General features: G+C 39.2%; 1 pseudogene; it reads right to left on the reverse strand.

The window, feature by feature from the left end:
* LOC150004421 (uncharacterized) overlaps positions 1-14,584 on the reverse strand; it is a 177,688-nt pseudogene that overhangs the window by 88,226 nt on the left and 74,878 nt on the right.

Raw genomic sequence — 14,584 nt, forward strand, 5'->3', positions numbered from 1 at the left:
CTTCTGGCTTGCAATGTTTCTGTTGAGAAATTGGTTGATAGCCTTATTGGAGCTCCTTTGTAAGTTATTTGCTGTTTTTCTCTTGCTACTTTTAGGATTCTCTCTTTGTCTTGGAATATTGCCATTTAACTATGATGTGCCTTGGAGTGGGTTTTTGGGGGTTCTTCTTTATTGGAACTCTCAGTGCTTCTTGGACTTGCATAACTTTTTCTCTCATCAGGTTCGGAAAATTTTCTGTCACTATTTCTCCTAGCAGTTTTTCAATTCCATGCTCCTTTTCTTCTCCCTCTCTTATTCCTATGATCCTGATATTATTTCTATTAATGCTATCCTGTAATTCCCTTACATCTTGTTCATATTTTTTCAATCTTTTTTCATTTTGCTGTATCGTTTGACAATTATTACCTACATTATCCTCTAACTCACTAATCCGATACTCTGCTTTGTTTAGTCTGCTTTTGACTGATTCTACTGTGTTTTTCAGTTCAGAGATTGCATTCTTCATTTCTTCCTGGTTCTTGTTGATAGTTTCTATGTTTTTTTTTTATGCTGGTGTAGTTCTCTGCAAGTTCCCTGTAATTTTCTTGGAGCTGTTGGTAACTTCCTTGGAGGTTGTCATAGTTGTTTTTGAGGTTTTCAAGCATATTGAGTTTCTTCACAACCATAGTTTTGAATTCCACGTCTGACATTCGGGCTATGTCTATTCCATCTACCTCTCTTTCTGGGGATTCCTCTTTTCATTGAGAGGTTGTTTCTGCATCTTACCATGTTGGATTCTTCTTGTTTGTTTTTGTTATTTGGATTTGTCTGCTTTGCCTTCCCACCTTTGTGGTATGAGATTTTTTATGGTAGATCTGGGGGTTTCAATGGTGCAGTCTCTTTGATCTCCTGAGCCTGATGTTCTTGGGGGACCTTTTATATCATTTGTTTATGCTCTCTGGTTATATTTCAGATTTTTTTGTTAGGACCTTCCTTCTGGCTTGTTGATTGAGAGTCGCTCTACCCACTTTATCTCGAATTCTTTTGTGGAGATATCCGTTTTAGCCTTGGTGTGTCACCTTCTTTTTCTGCGTCCACAGCTGGTCTAGTGTGGTGGTTCAGAGGTTCTTGTTTCTTGCAGCAATGGTGTGCGCCCACGGTTGCCGCAATGGTGCGTGCCCGTGGTTGCCGGCACGGCGCGTTCCCTTGCTGCTCGCTGGAGCCAGCTGAGGTGTCCTTGCGCGCAAGCCCCTGCACGGGCGGGGCGGCCTGAGAACTTGCCCTGTGATTGGCGCATGTTGTCCCCGGGCTGAGGTGTTTTCGTGCTCGAATGCCCATGCCCTTAGTCCTGCTGAGCCGAGCTCCGGGAGTTGGTCTCTCGCCTCTTATGGCGGGGCCGCGGACACTTGTGCTCAGTGGAAGTGAGCGTCTGTGAGTCGCTGCCGCCCGCTGTTCCGGCGCCGCAGCCGACTGCCTTCCCTCACCCGTCTGGGCCGGCACGAACAGAGCCTGAACTAGTGGTCTGCTTTCCGGCCTGGGGCCCGGCGCCCACAGGAGCTGTCTAGGGGTCCTCTGTGTGTTCAGTGGGCCCTCCCTGTGCCCGTTGGGGCACTGATCTTATGTCCGTTGGGGAGTGTCCGAGGGATGCCTGGACTCACGGCCCCGCGCACCTGGGCCAGTGAGTGAGAGCACTTCCCTATGCGCGCCCCCGCGACCCAAGGGTAGGATTCAGGAGTGGATGAGCACACCACTGCGCCTGCACTCCTCAAGAATGGCCTACCACCCCCAAACTTTCCTCCCCTCTCCACCATCCACTAGAGAAAAATATAAAGGAGAATTATGTTCTTACTTGCCTGGCAGCATGCTGTCTCCTGTCCTTCAGTGCCAATGCCACTTGGTCGAGTCCCATCTCTGCCAGTGGGCAGAGATCTGCTCTCTTCCCAACTCCTCTCCTGGGTAGCCTGTGGTCGCCAAAAAGCCTTTGTGTGCTTCCCGCCGCAGCTCGGGCAGCCGCCCCAGTCAGGAATCCCATTTCATCCCCTTTTCCTCCACTATCCTCACTAAACAGGTTGTTCCCAGGTGGATTTTCTCTAATCCAGCAGTGCCTTGGCTCGATTCCTGCCAGTGTCCAGCTGCTCACTGAGATGTTCTGTCTGCAGTTAGCCCAAACTGTAGACGGGTCTCGGCAGCCTGAAACCGCAGCCTCTCCTCACTCCTCCGCCATCTTCTCTCTCCCCCAACAGGAACTTTTAGACAATAATTTTTTATCTTCACCAATAACTTTATTAATTTGGATATTCTGAGTATGTTGGCTATCTCCCTTGTGGTATAACGTTGATTGTTCTCAATTAATGTCTCAGTTTGATCACTATACTTCAATTGGTCTACCCAGCCATGGAGCATTGTCCAGCAAGAAATTTTCAGCATGAAACTTCACAAACTGCTTTTGACTTTTTCAACCAATCACAGCACCTTCTCCATACACTGCAGAAATAAGTTTGTTTTTTTGCATTTCAGATGCATTTTTACTAGAAACAGTAAAGCATAATATGCTGAAAATGCCACTTAATCTCTTATATTTTCAATATTAAAGGGGCTACATAAAAATGTACCAATTTTAATAAGTTCTTTTTTAATGCATGCTGATATGACAGCTGTCACAATACTATCTAACAAAATTGTTTCAAATGAAGTTAAAGACAACTAAGCGCTACTAGAGCCATTTTATGGAAAAAAAAATGAACTTTTTGGCCAACCCAATATATATGTATATATTCCTGATATTTAAATATTATGCAACCATTAAAAACGGTTATTATTTTGGGAAAAACAATAATGTGATAATGTATTTATTTTATAAGTATAAAAAGTTTTGAAGACAAATTGACTTTGACTTGACTCATGAATCTTCACTGACTAGCTATGCTATACTAATTAAGATTCTTAATTTTTCTGAAAACTCCTTCACGTTTAAAATACAAATAACAATATATGTCAGTATTTTTATGATGATTAAATTTAGTCTTGTATGTGGTGAAGCTCTCAGTAAAGTGCCTGGCACAAAATAAGCAGTCTCATAAATAACAGACATTATATTAATATGATAATAATACTATTTTTTACAATAAGTTCACAAACACACACTATACTGAAAGAAGCATAAGTGTTATAAACTCATCACATATATACCACACTCAAATGGTACAAATATTCTAATTGTTAGAAAAATTAAAAATATACATTTGTTTGGGTCCCAAATGTAATATTTTCTAATTTTTTATTTAGAATACCCACCATTGTTTTAACCTCCAACTTCGGTTGGATACAGGATGTTACCCCCATCACTTTCATTGCTGCTACTAATATCTCTACCAGCTTTTAGTACAGGTAAATAAAAGTTAATAGGCATCAATGCCACCTAGTGGGAAGAGATCTGATTACTCCATTTTGACTCAGTTCAAGAGTTTAGCTCAACAGAGCAAAATAAAGTAGGTATTTAGCAACATAAACTTTAATGATTTTCTCAATTTTGCCTTGACAAAAATCTCAAATTTTTTTGAAAGGTCTATGTAACCCGTTGATGATTCATCAGCTATTTTGCCATGAGAGTCGAAACTATCTGTGTGCCCAGGAAGTTACGGTATAGGGAAACACTGATGGTTTGAAGTACTGTTTGAGGTCTTATCCCACTCCCCTCAGTGACCCAGGGAGGCATTTGGGTCTGAAAAAGAACTTCTGGATGCCTCTTGAATGATTGACCCATGATAGTAAGGCTATGAACCTCAGCAAATTTCCTTTGTTTAACTATGGTAGATAAGCAATAGAGATATTCATCTTTAAGAAATCATCTTATGTTTGGCAAGTACACTGTCAGTGACCAGTGTGAACTGAAGCTAAGAGGGTTGTAACCAGATATTCTGTGACCCTATACCAGGTGGAATTTTATGTGTAACAAGGCAAGTATCATAATAACTGAGATGGAATCTCTCGCCAACTTAGTGAAATAGGGGCTTGGAGAAAAGAGTTAATTTTATTTTAGACAAATAAAGTAGTGGGGTAAGGGCACCAAATAGTCCCTGTAAAAAGTTTCAATATGTAAGTATGTAAGGGCTTTAAATGTTCTTTGTAAGAAGTAGCAAGGACTTGCTAAAAGGCCTTGGAAAAAGGAATGTAAGAAGGAGTGTTATAGCAATTAGTGATTTACAAGCTAAAAGCACCTCAGCCTCTATCACCTCCCATTTGCTTGCTTGTGTCTGGTTTATAACATTTGTGAAGGTTGCGCTTTGCAGAATGTCTAGCCCTTTGAAAATAAATTGCTTCGCAGGGAGTTCATCCCTGGCTGAAGAGTTATGCTGCTGCCCAGAGATAACCTTAGAGCCTTGCAAGTTTCTGTTTCTGTTACTGCCAAGACATTCCTGCAGTCCTACCCAGCCCCCTCCTTCCTAAGGCTGTTTCCCACCAAAGAAGAAACAAAGAGACTGCACCAGTATAAAAACCCAGCGTTTAGACTCCATTGTAGGTTGGAGCATGTTAGAGACCAGTTCAGGGTCTGCCCAACTCCTGGCCATCATTAAAAATCCTTTGCTTACTTTATACACCGCTTCAGAGTGTTTAATCTCACCTATGTAGCCATAACATTTTGGAGGACCCAGCGAGATGCCTCTGTAAAGTGGTGCCACCTTCGGTGAGCCCCCGGGGCTTCATGCGGTCCCGTGTGTCTAGCTGACATGTGGCAGGACAGCGGCCACAAGCTCCGGTTGGGAGCAATTCCCTGCGCCTTCAGGAGACACTCTGGAGCTGCTGGAAGCCCTGACGGCCCAGTCTAGAGTAAGCAAAGGACAGCGAACAGCCTCAGCGACAGGTGAATGGCAACCCATTTGGGCAGCGGACTTGGGCCACTGCCATTGAGACTTGGTCTTTTGTCCTCTGGACGCAGAGGTACATATTCCCGAACAGGGAATTTGTTGAAGCCAGCTTGGCTAGCTTCATTTGGATTGTATAGAGCTCTTCTGATTTGGGGTTGTGCTGCCTGTAGCTGATGCTGTTCATCTAATCTCAGAAGCCTAGGTGGGGTTTGGGTGGGATTATTTAACCTCTGAGTGAATGTGTGAGTGAATATTAAGGTTAAAGTTTAAAAAAGTTATTTCCTCCTTTTTGTGTGACTCCACAAACTTCTGTCTATGGAGTCTGAGTAGCTCTAACCTCGCAGGAGGAGAAGCTAAGCGGGCATTTGTTTGGCTTCCTTTGGGAGCTCCCAGCCTGTGTTTGTGCCGTGAGTGGGGAATTGCTCCTGTGCCTTGTGTTCCAGCTCCTAATTGTAATCCAAATTAAGTGCATGTTTGTAGCAATCACATTAGCCAACATAAGGGAACACCAGTCTAAGCCTGCACCCACAGTTCTTGACTGTGTGCTCCGGAACTTCCCCAAGTTCTGGGGACAAAATCCCTTCATGAACTCTGACACCCTGGAAACATTTTGTAGGTCAGAGTGGCCTGCTTTTGGGGTCAGATAGCACACCCCCTTGGGAGTACCTTAAATCTAAATATTATAAATGTAAAATGGTGTCCCTCGGGGGAGCAAAAATGCAACAAGCAGAAGGGAGAGTGTTATTGGGGGAAGTAGCGAGGCAGGAGGGAGCCTTACCTTGAGGGAGTAGCTCCTGCTCTGCACTTCTAAGGGAAAAATGTTTTTTTTAAAGAAGAAAAAAAAAAGTATTATCTTACAGATGGCTAGTCAAGGCCAAACAAACATGGGTTAGTTTAACATATTCTGTAATCTGGGAAGGCCCCTGGTTCCCAGCTCAAATCGCTCTCTCAAACAGCTGCAGGCGCTGTAGAGGGGGGTGGGGAACATGAAAACCAAGGCTATCAATATGGGCAGTGTCACAGAAAAAAAAAAAAGCCTAGGACCCTCTGTGCTGTCTCCCACTGCCTTGTAGCCCTGGCCAGAGGGATGAGGCTCCTTAAAAATTTCCCCAGAGAAATTGCTTGCAGCATTTCTTTCCACCCCAAGTAACTTCTAGCAATTCAGTTTGCATCTGAATACTCCCTGCTAGAGCTGCAAGGAGGGGCAATGTTAAATTTGCTAGCAAAGCGGCCCTCTAATTCCCTTGCTACCAGTTACAGAAACAGCAGAATGTCTGTTTCTCCAACATGGAGGGAAAAAAAAAGTGACACTTTTAAAACTCAGGCCGCTCTTCTTCAAACTGGTGTAAGCTGCTTGGGTGCCAATCAGCAACACCTCTAAAGCTGTAACTAAAAGGCCTTCAATCTCCTCGCTGCTTCAGCAGGGGGAATGTGCCTGTATCTTAAGGAAAAGTGTTGTTACACATGAATAAAACTAATGTCCGTTCTAGACATCCTCTTCAATAGAAAAGAAAAAGGAATAATCAGGTGGGCTACCATTAATATAAAAAAAAAAGCAAGCATCCTCCTGGTCAGGTAATTGTCCTGGCCAAACAAAAGGTTCCCAATATAAATCCTAAGTAGAATAGTAATAAGCCAAATAAAACAATTGAAAAACTTCTCAGGAAAGCTCAGAAGTGTATGTTAGAAAACAAGAAGAAGCAGCAGGAAGCTTCAGAAAACTGCAGGATATCTGCAAATCCAGGGAAATTTTAGCTGCCAGATACTAAGTTTAAGTATAATCCACAGTGTGGAAAAGAACAAGAATTGGAAATGGATTACGGTTCAAATCTGAATGGGTAAATGTATGGAAAGTTTGTGAATGTTGTAGAAGGCCTGTGGAAAGTCATAAAAATGTACAGAAAGGTTGTGAAAGTTTTTAAACCTGGGGAAAGGAAACCTCAACAACTTGTGGTCTTATTGTATGGTTACTGTACCTTGTCTTGGCATTTAGCCTTGGGACCTATGAAAGGTCATTTGGAATTCCCTGTGTTGGGATTGGCATTAGCCACTGGAGACCTACATAAGGCTTAGAGTTCTCTGAGACCTAGGAAGGGTCTGGAATTCTTTGTATTGGTATTAGCCATATAACCTGAAAGTTTCCCAAAGAAGGTTTAAAAACTTCACATGTAGGAAAGTAAACAAAAGAAAGTATAAGGCATGGAAATCCAATTTTAGGGAATATTAGAAGGACAAGGATTTTCCTTCACACTGTATATTTTTCTTCCTACCTGATCCCTCCAGAATTTGGCAATTTAAAGGAGTAAGTAATGACATTAGATTTCTTTGCATGAAACTAAAAAGACCAGTTGTTAATAAAGATATTGTTAACCAAGACTTTTGACTGGAATGACATGCCTGAAGGAGGCATGCTTCGGCTCTGGTTGTTACCAGAAAGCCTGGAGGAACTGGACTTGACTTTTGAAGCTAAGGAAAGCCCAGAAGAAAAAAAAGCCTGGCACCTTGGTTGGTTGTGCGGTTGATGGCAATCTTTCCAGGGAAGGAACAAAGGTTGCTTTCCTGAAAAATGGCTAGAAGGAACCTCAAGGCACAATGGAAAATCCAAAGAACTTGGAAAAAGCAGGTGTTTACAGGCAAGGCTGAATGGCAGGTGTGTGGCTCAGCTTCTGTGCCCCAAAGGGCAGACTAACAGTCAGCATGAAGGTTCCTTGTATAAGTTCCAGCAAAGCAGACTTAAAGATCATACGTGGTCAATCACTGCTCTTGTTGTGTTTATGCAAATGAACAGGCTAAATTAAAACTGGACTTAATGCAGTCCTTTTACTGACAAGGAGGGTAATCTTAAGGAGAAAAATCGTGACTCAAGGAAAATTGCAATGCTCAGTGCAGCTAACTGCCTATAAAGTTTGTTTTCATTTGAAAGTTAAACCAGGTCTGTGACATTATCAAAGATGCTTAATTTACAGGCAAGAAGAATTCCAAATGCCTTGCAACTAAATGTCTTATTAATAAGACAGTCTCTTAAATTTAAAGACTAGTTTGTAAATTACATTGTGTAAATTAACATGTGTGTTCTTTCTGTTTTCATAGGGTGTAAGCCTATAATCTCATTACCTGAGTAATTGTCTGTACTTATAGGCCTCACTTAAGAAGCCCATCTGCAGCGCCGCCTCCTAAGACTCGACAGTTTGGCTGAACTAAGTGGTTGGGTTGGTAAAGTATGGGGTGGTCTATAGGCTTCACTTTAAAACTGGTTTTTCTCTTTTCTATCCTAATGACTTGGACAAAAAGGGCCTAGAGGTCTGAGAGGGGGGAAACCTAAAATATTTCCCTCAGCCCTAGCTAAGTATAGTGAGCAAAAGGGTTTTGGACAGGTGTGACATGCCCTGCACACCTTCCTCCAAAGAAGCCATTTCTTTTCCTAATGTGGGATGTTGAAAAATTAATCCCTGCCTTTTGTCATATGGTGGTTGTAGGTTAAATTATGCCTTTTAACCCTGTTGCCAAATCTGTTGCCTCCAGAATATGACAAGGATGCCAACTTGTCCAACAGTGCCAGCCCTTGGAAACCAAGCATGCCGCTCCCCGGGGATAGTCAACTGACCTGGACTCTGCAAAATCCTTCCCCATAAGGGAGGGCCACACTCCCCTCCACCCCCACTCTTAGTATAAATTCCTAGACCCAAGGGTAGGTAGGACGATGACCATGTTCAGCTTGAAGCAGCTAGAAGAGCACGAGACCTTCACCCATTGTCCTATCATAAAATAAAAAGTCTTAAGTCTAAGAAGGGGAATTATACAGGGGCTTCAGCCATTCCTTATAAGAAAAAAAACAAACTGGGAATTAGGCTAATTTCTCCCAAGTATATTGCACTACACTGAAAAAAGGGTAAGGCAAAAATAAGTACAGTGCCATAAAATTTTCTATCATTTTGATTGTAGCGTTTTCTTAGTTGGGCATTTCCTTAATTGCTATTAATCTTTGACTAGTTTTCAAAGCTGTAAAACTTATTTTAGTCAGTTCCTAGTTGTTAATTTAATGTTTCCACAAGGGTCTGGAAATTTGTTTTCCACCATCTTGCTAACATTCCATTTGCTCTTCTTATTAATCATTGAATCTACAATGCATGGCACATAGCAAGTGCTTAACAAATGTCTGCTAAATTAAATTGTAAGTGTTTGCTTTAGGTTTGTAAGATATGTTGCTGGTATTTTAATAGAAACTGCATTGAATCTATGGATTGCTTTAAATAATGTAGACATTTTGGAAATGTTAATTCTTCCCATCCGTGGATGTGGTGTATGCTTTCATTTATTTGCGTCTTTCTTAATTTCTTTATTCAGGGTTGTGTAGTTTTCCGAGTGCAGGTCTTTTGCCTCTTTGGTTAAGTTTATCCCCGAATACTGTTGTTTTTCTTGTTGCTATAGTAAATAGGATTTTTTTTCTCTTTTTTTTTCTGGTTTCTATCTCTAACGTTTTATTGTTGGTATATAAAAACACTTTTAATTTCTGAATATTAACTTTGTGCCCTGCTATTTTGTCAAATTCACTTATTAGGTCAAGTAGTTTTTTCATGAAGTCTGAAAGGTTTTCTATGTATATTATCATGTCTTCTGCAAGTGGTAACAGTTTTGTCTTCCTTACCAATTTGAATGCCTTTTATTTCTTCTTGTCTAATTGCTGTGGTTAGAACTTCCAACACTGTTTAAAAAAAAAAAAAAGTGGACATCCTTGTCTTGTTCCTAATCTCAGGAGAAATGTTTTCAGTTTTTGTCCTTGAGTATAATGTTGGCTTCAGGTTTCTCACATATAGCCTTAATTATGTTAAGGTATGCTCCCTGTATTCCCATTTTGCTAAGTGTTTTCATCATAAATGGGTGTTGTACTTTATCAAATGCTTTTTCTGCATCTATTAATATGATCATGTGATTTTTGTCATTCATTTTGTTTAGGTGATGTATTATATTTATTGATTTGTGAATATTAAACCATCCTTGTGTCCCTGGGATGAATCCCACTTGATCGTAGTGTATGATCTTTTTGATGTATTGCTGGATCCTGTTTGCCAATATTCTATTAAGCATTTTAGCATCTATGTTCATCAGTAATATTGGCCTGTAGTTTTCTTTCTTTGTTGTGTCTTGACCTGGTTTTGAAATTAAGGTAATACTGGCTTCATAGAAGAAGTTTGGAATTTATCCCTCTTCTTGAATTTTTTGGAATAGTTTGAGAAGGGTAGAAGTTAGTTCTTCCCTAAATGTTTTGTAAAATTCACCTGTGAAGCCATCCGGTCCAGGGCTTTTGTGTGCCGGGAAATTTTTGATTACTCTTTCAATTTCCTTCTTTGTTATCAGTCTGTTGAGACTTTCTACTTCTTAATTCTGTTTTGGAAAATTATATGTTTCTGGAAATTTGTCCATTCATCTAGGTTGTCAAGTTTCTTGCCATATAGTTGTTTATAGTAATTTCTTACAATTCTTTGTATTTCTGTGTTATCGGTCATAATATCTCCTCTTTTGTTTCTAATTTTGTTTATTTGGGTTCTTTTTTCTTAATAAGCCTAGAACCAGCCCCTGCTTTTGTTAATTTTTCAAGTTGTTTTTTTAGTCTCAGTGTCATTTAATTCTGCTCTAATCTTAATAATTTCCTTCCTTCTACTTGCTCTGGGCTTTGTTTATTATTGTTGTTCTAGTTTTTGTAGCTGTGGGGTTAAATTTTTGTTTGGAGTTCTTCTATCCTCTTTGGGTAGGCCTGTATTGCTATAGACTTTCCTCTCAAAACTGCTTTTGCTGTGTCCCATTGGTTTTGGGCTGTTGTATACTCATTATCATTTGTTTCTGAAAACTTCTTAATTTCTTCCTTGCAGCTCCTGAAAGCTAGCATTACAAATACCCAACTCCTTATCCTTGCTACTAAGCCCCTCCTAAAAACCAGGGTTTAAAAAACCCTACTTATAGTCCTTAGACGTCCCTAATAGGTTTAGTCCAGGGACTAGAGGGGGGATTATGTAGGGGCACCAAATAGTCCCTGTAAAAAGTTTCAATATGTAAGTATGTAAGGGCTTTAAATGTTCTTTGTAAAAAGTAGCAAGGACTTGCTAAAAGGCCTTGGAAAAAGGAATGTAAGAAGGAGTGTTATAGCAATTAGTGATTTACAAGCTAAAAGCACCTCAACCTCTATCACCTCCCATTTGCTTGCTTGTGTCTGGTTTATAACATTTGTGAAGGTTGCGCTTTGCAGAATGTCTAGCCCTTTGAAAATAAATTGCTTCGCAGGGAGTTCATCCCTGGCTGAAGAGTTATGCTGCTGCCGGAGATAACCTTATAGCTTTGCGAATTTCTGTTTCTGTTACTGCCAAGACATTCCTGCAGTCCTACCCAGCCCCCTCCTTCCTAAGGCTGTTTCCCACCAAAGAAGAAACAAAGAGACTGCACCAGTATAAAAACCCAGCGTTTAGACTCCATTGTAGGTTGGAGCATGTTAGAGACCAGCTCAGGGTCTGCCCAACTCCTGGCCATCATTAAAAATCCTTTGCTTACTTTATACACTGCTTCAGAGTGTTTAATCTCGCCTATGTAGCCATAACAGTGAGACATTTGTTAAACTAAACTTGAATAGATTCTATGTCCACTACATTCGTATTTATTAAGCACTATGACCTGTATTGAGCAGAATGTGCTATAAAGTAGTAAACTCTATAGGGTACCTTGCTAAACCTGGAGCAGAGAAAAGACTTCATGGAGTAAGTTTGACTAATCACTTAGCATAAATTTTAATCATACAAAGTACCTGTATTTTTTTTCAATAGTTATTATTTTCTTTTAGGTAAGTAACATGCTACGAGTTAAAAATTATCATGTAATATTATGTAACATTATACAAGGAAGCTGTGACATGAGAGCTGGAGTCAGACTGCCTGCTTTCACACTTACTTTGTGACTTTGGGAAGCTCATTTAATCCTTCTGTGCCTCATATTCCTCTAGAGTTAAATGGGTATAATAATGGATTCTCTCATAGGGCAGATATAAAGACTAAATGTTATAACACATATTAAGCACTTAGGACAGTGTACAACAATTATCTTATGCTCTCTTACTTTCAAAATATATGATATGCACGGATATTTAAAAACCAGCTTTCTATATTAAAAGATACATTTCAAGCCTAAACTAATATAAAGCATAATTAGGTGAAATTATGGCATTTTTTCCTAATAATAGGATCTCTAAAGGGGTCTTTAAAAAGTAGATTATCTCTTTTAGGAGACTCATTAAAATTTTCAATGTTATCAGAGAAGTAGTCTACTTTTTTTTTGTTTTATTTTTCTTTGTTTTTTTTGTTTGTTTGTTTTTTGGTCTTAACTCTAATTGCAAACATTTATGACCATTTATGCATTAGAACCTCAAAATTGGTGAAACAAAACAGAATGAAGAATGTGAAAGTAGTCAAAGAAAAGCATAATTTGATAATCTTATCAAAGTACCCTATGCAAAAATATATTATATATGGATATCATCACATATAGCAAAAAGAAAAATTACTACCTACCATTCCAGTGACCAAACTATCATCAAGAGCAATAGAAAGATGCCTAATTTCATGACTTTGGAATATGCATATATTTTCTTTGTTGAAAATAACATCAAGGAGGCCTGGAGAACACTTGGCAATTTGGTCAAATTATTTCCATGGAGAATCTTTAATGTCTTCCCATGCTAATCAATAAGCCCCCAAGACAACCTCCCAAAAAACAACATTTGATTATTCCCAGAAGGTAAATAATTTTAGTGTAGAAACCTATTTCCATTCTATAAATCTCAGAGATTTGGGGTAAAATAAAATAATGCATTTCAAAATAATAAATATTATTTGGATATTAATGACTGCTTTATATGATAATGATGATAAAGATTCTGTCATGTATTTGATTGTTTTTTAGTTTTCAGTTTACTTTTACTTACCTTTTTATATTAAAATTAAGCATTTCAAGGTCATAAATTTTTATATACTTTGTGTACAGTTAATAGCAGCACTTAGAAGAGTACCTAGAACAATATGGGTGCTCAAGAAATATTCTTTAGGTAAGTTAGTTAACTTATATTCTCATAGCCTATAAATACAAACACCATACACACAGTTATCCCCATTTGGCAAATGAGGAAACTGAGACACAGAGAGTTAAAGACTTTCCCAAGATCACTAACAAGTCATAGATTGAAATAGAACTGAGGACTTCGGATCATTTTCCAATGCTCTTTGCATTACCAATAACCCTTCCTTTAGTACTTACTGACAACAAATTCAGGAATCCACTCTTGTAACAACAATAAATGAAGACCATTTTGCCTTTACAAATAGGTAACTTTCAATTATGGGTCAAGCCAGATATAAAAGAACATATATTGCATATTTTATTATAGAAAGCACAAAAACAGGCAGAATTATTCTAGGGTCTTAGGAGTCAAGGTAATGGTTACTTTTGGGGGAGAGTAACTAGAAAGTGGCATGAGATTGTTTCTGGAGTGCTGGTTATATTTTATTCTTGATTTTGGTTCTAGTTACATGAGCATGGTGTTTGTAAAAATCCATAATAAAATGTGTATTTTTTTCTGTATATGGATGATATTGAAAAGATTCAGAGTATGTCATCCCAAAAATATACCCCTGTGGCATAAAAATTATTTTGAGCTGAAGTCAACTGAGGAAAACCAGACACACTATGAACTCTTTGCTCTACCTAAGAGTAGAACATAAATTTACTTTGTGAGGATATCCCAACTGCACTCACCCAGCAGGAAAAGGGTAAGGATTTTATCGCTGGAGACAGGTGTTACTGAGAAAGATATGACACAAATAACTCTCACTAATTAGACCTTACCTTGCATTAGTTTCCCCACATATATCCTTTCCACTTTGCTTCCCCTAGAAGCTCAAAGTTCTTCTCATTTGTCTTGTCCCTTCTCTACAAAAGTATAGTTCCTTTAAAAAATGCCATATAAGCTCCAACTTTTAAGCACCCCTTTGAATTCATCACTAAGTTCTTTCCAATACAATGATTTTAAAATAGGTGATTCCCTGAACCACAGTTTATTTCATTTTCTAATTAGTTGCTGAGGTTTGTCTGTGTGAGTGGTGTGTATATACATGTAAATATAAATATGTAATATAAAATAAAAATGTATCTAATATAAAATATATAATGTACACTATATAATGCCTATAAAATAATTTCATGCTAACAGTTATATTTTCTAAAATAAACCATTCTCTAAAATAAACCAGTCTTTGCTTCTTCACCATTGTCAACATATCTCATTTTGTATTAACTCAAAACTTTGAGCCTAGTCTATATATAACAAGTGAAACAGGATTATGGTAGTTACTGAGCAACTTATGTTCCCCTAATCCCAATTTTAACTTGGATTCATAGATGGGCAAATGCTTTCAGTTAAAAATCAGGTCTGGGGTTCCGAAGGTGGTGGCGGAGTAGGTAGCAGTGTTGTCTGCTTGCTCCCATCCTGGAAAGGCTTGGAGTACAAACACAATGAGGAGTGAGTGAGTGCAGATTTCAGATAGTGGGAACAGGAAGGGAATGTGGGAGCAGAGTGGAAGAGGGCAGAAAACTCGCCCGTGCTCTCAAAAGGAGTTACTGGACCCCCCAGCCTGGTGCCACTGCTGCACCGCATCCCAAAGGGGCAGCTGCAGACTGGCTCATTAGCCGGGATCTGTTTGGAAACT

This window comes from Furipterus horrens, unplaced genomic scaffold (assembly GCF_987537825.1).
Source record: "Furipterus horrens unplaced genomic scaffold, mFurHor1.1.pri manual_scaffold_7, whole genome shotgun sequence".
Lineage (NCBI taxonomy): Eukaryota > Metazoa > Chordata > Mammalia > Chiroptera > Furipteridae > Furipterus > Furipterus horrens.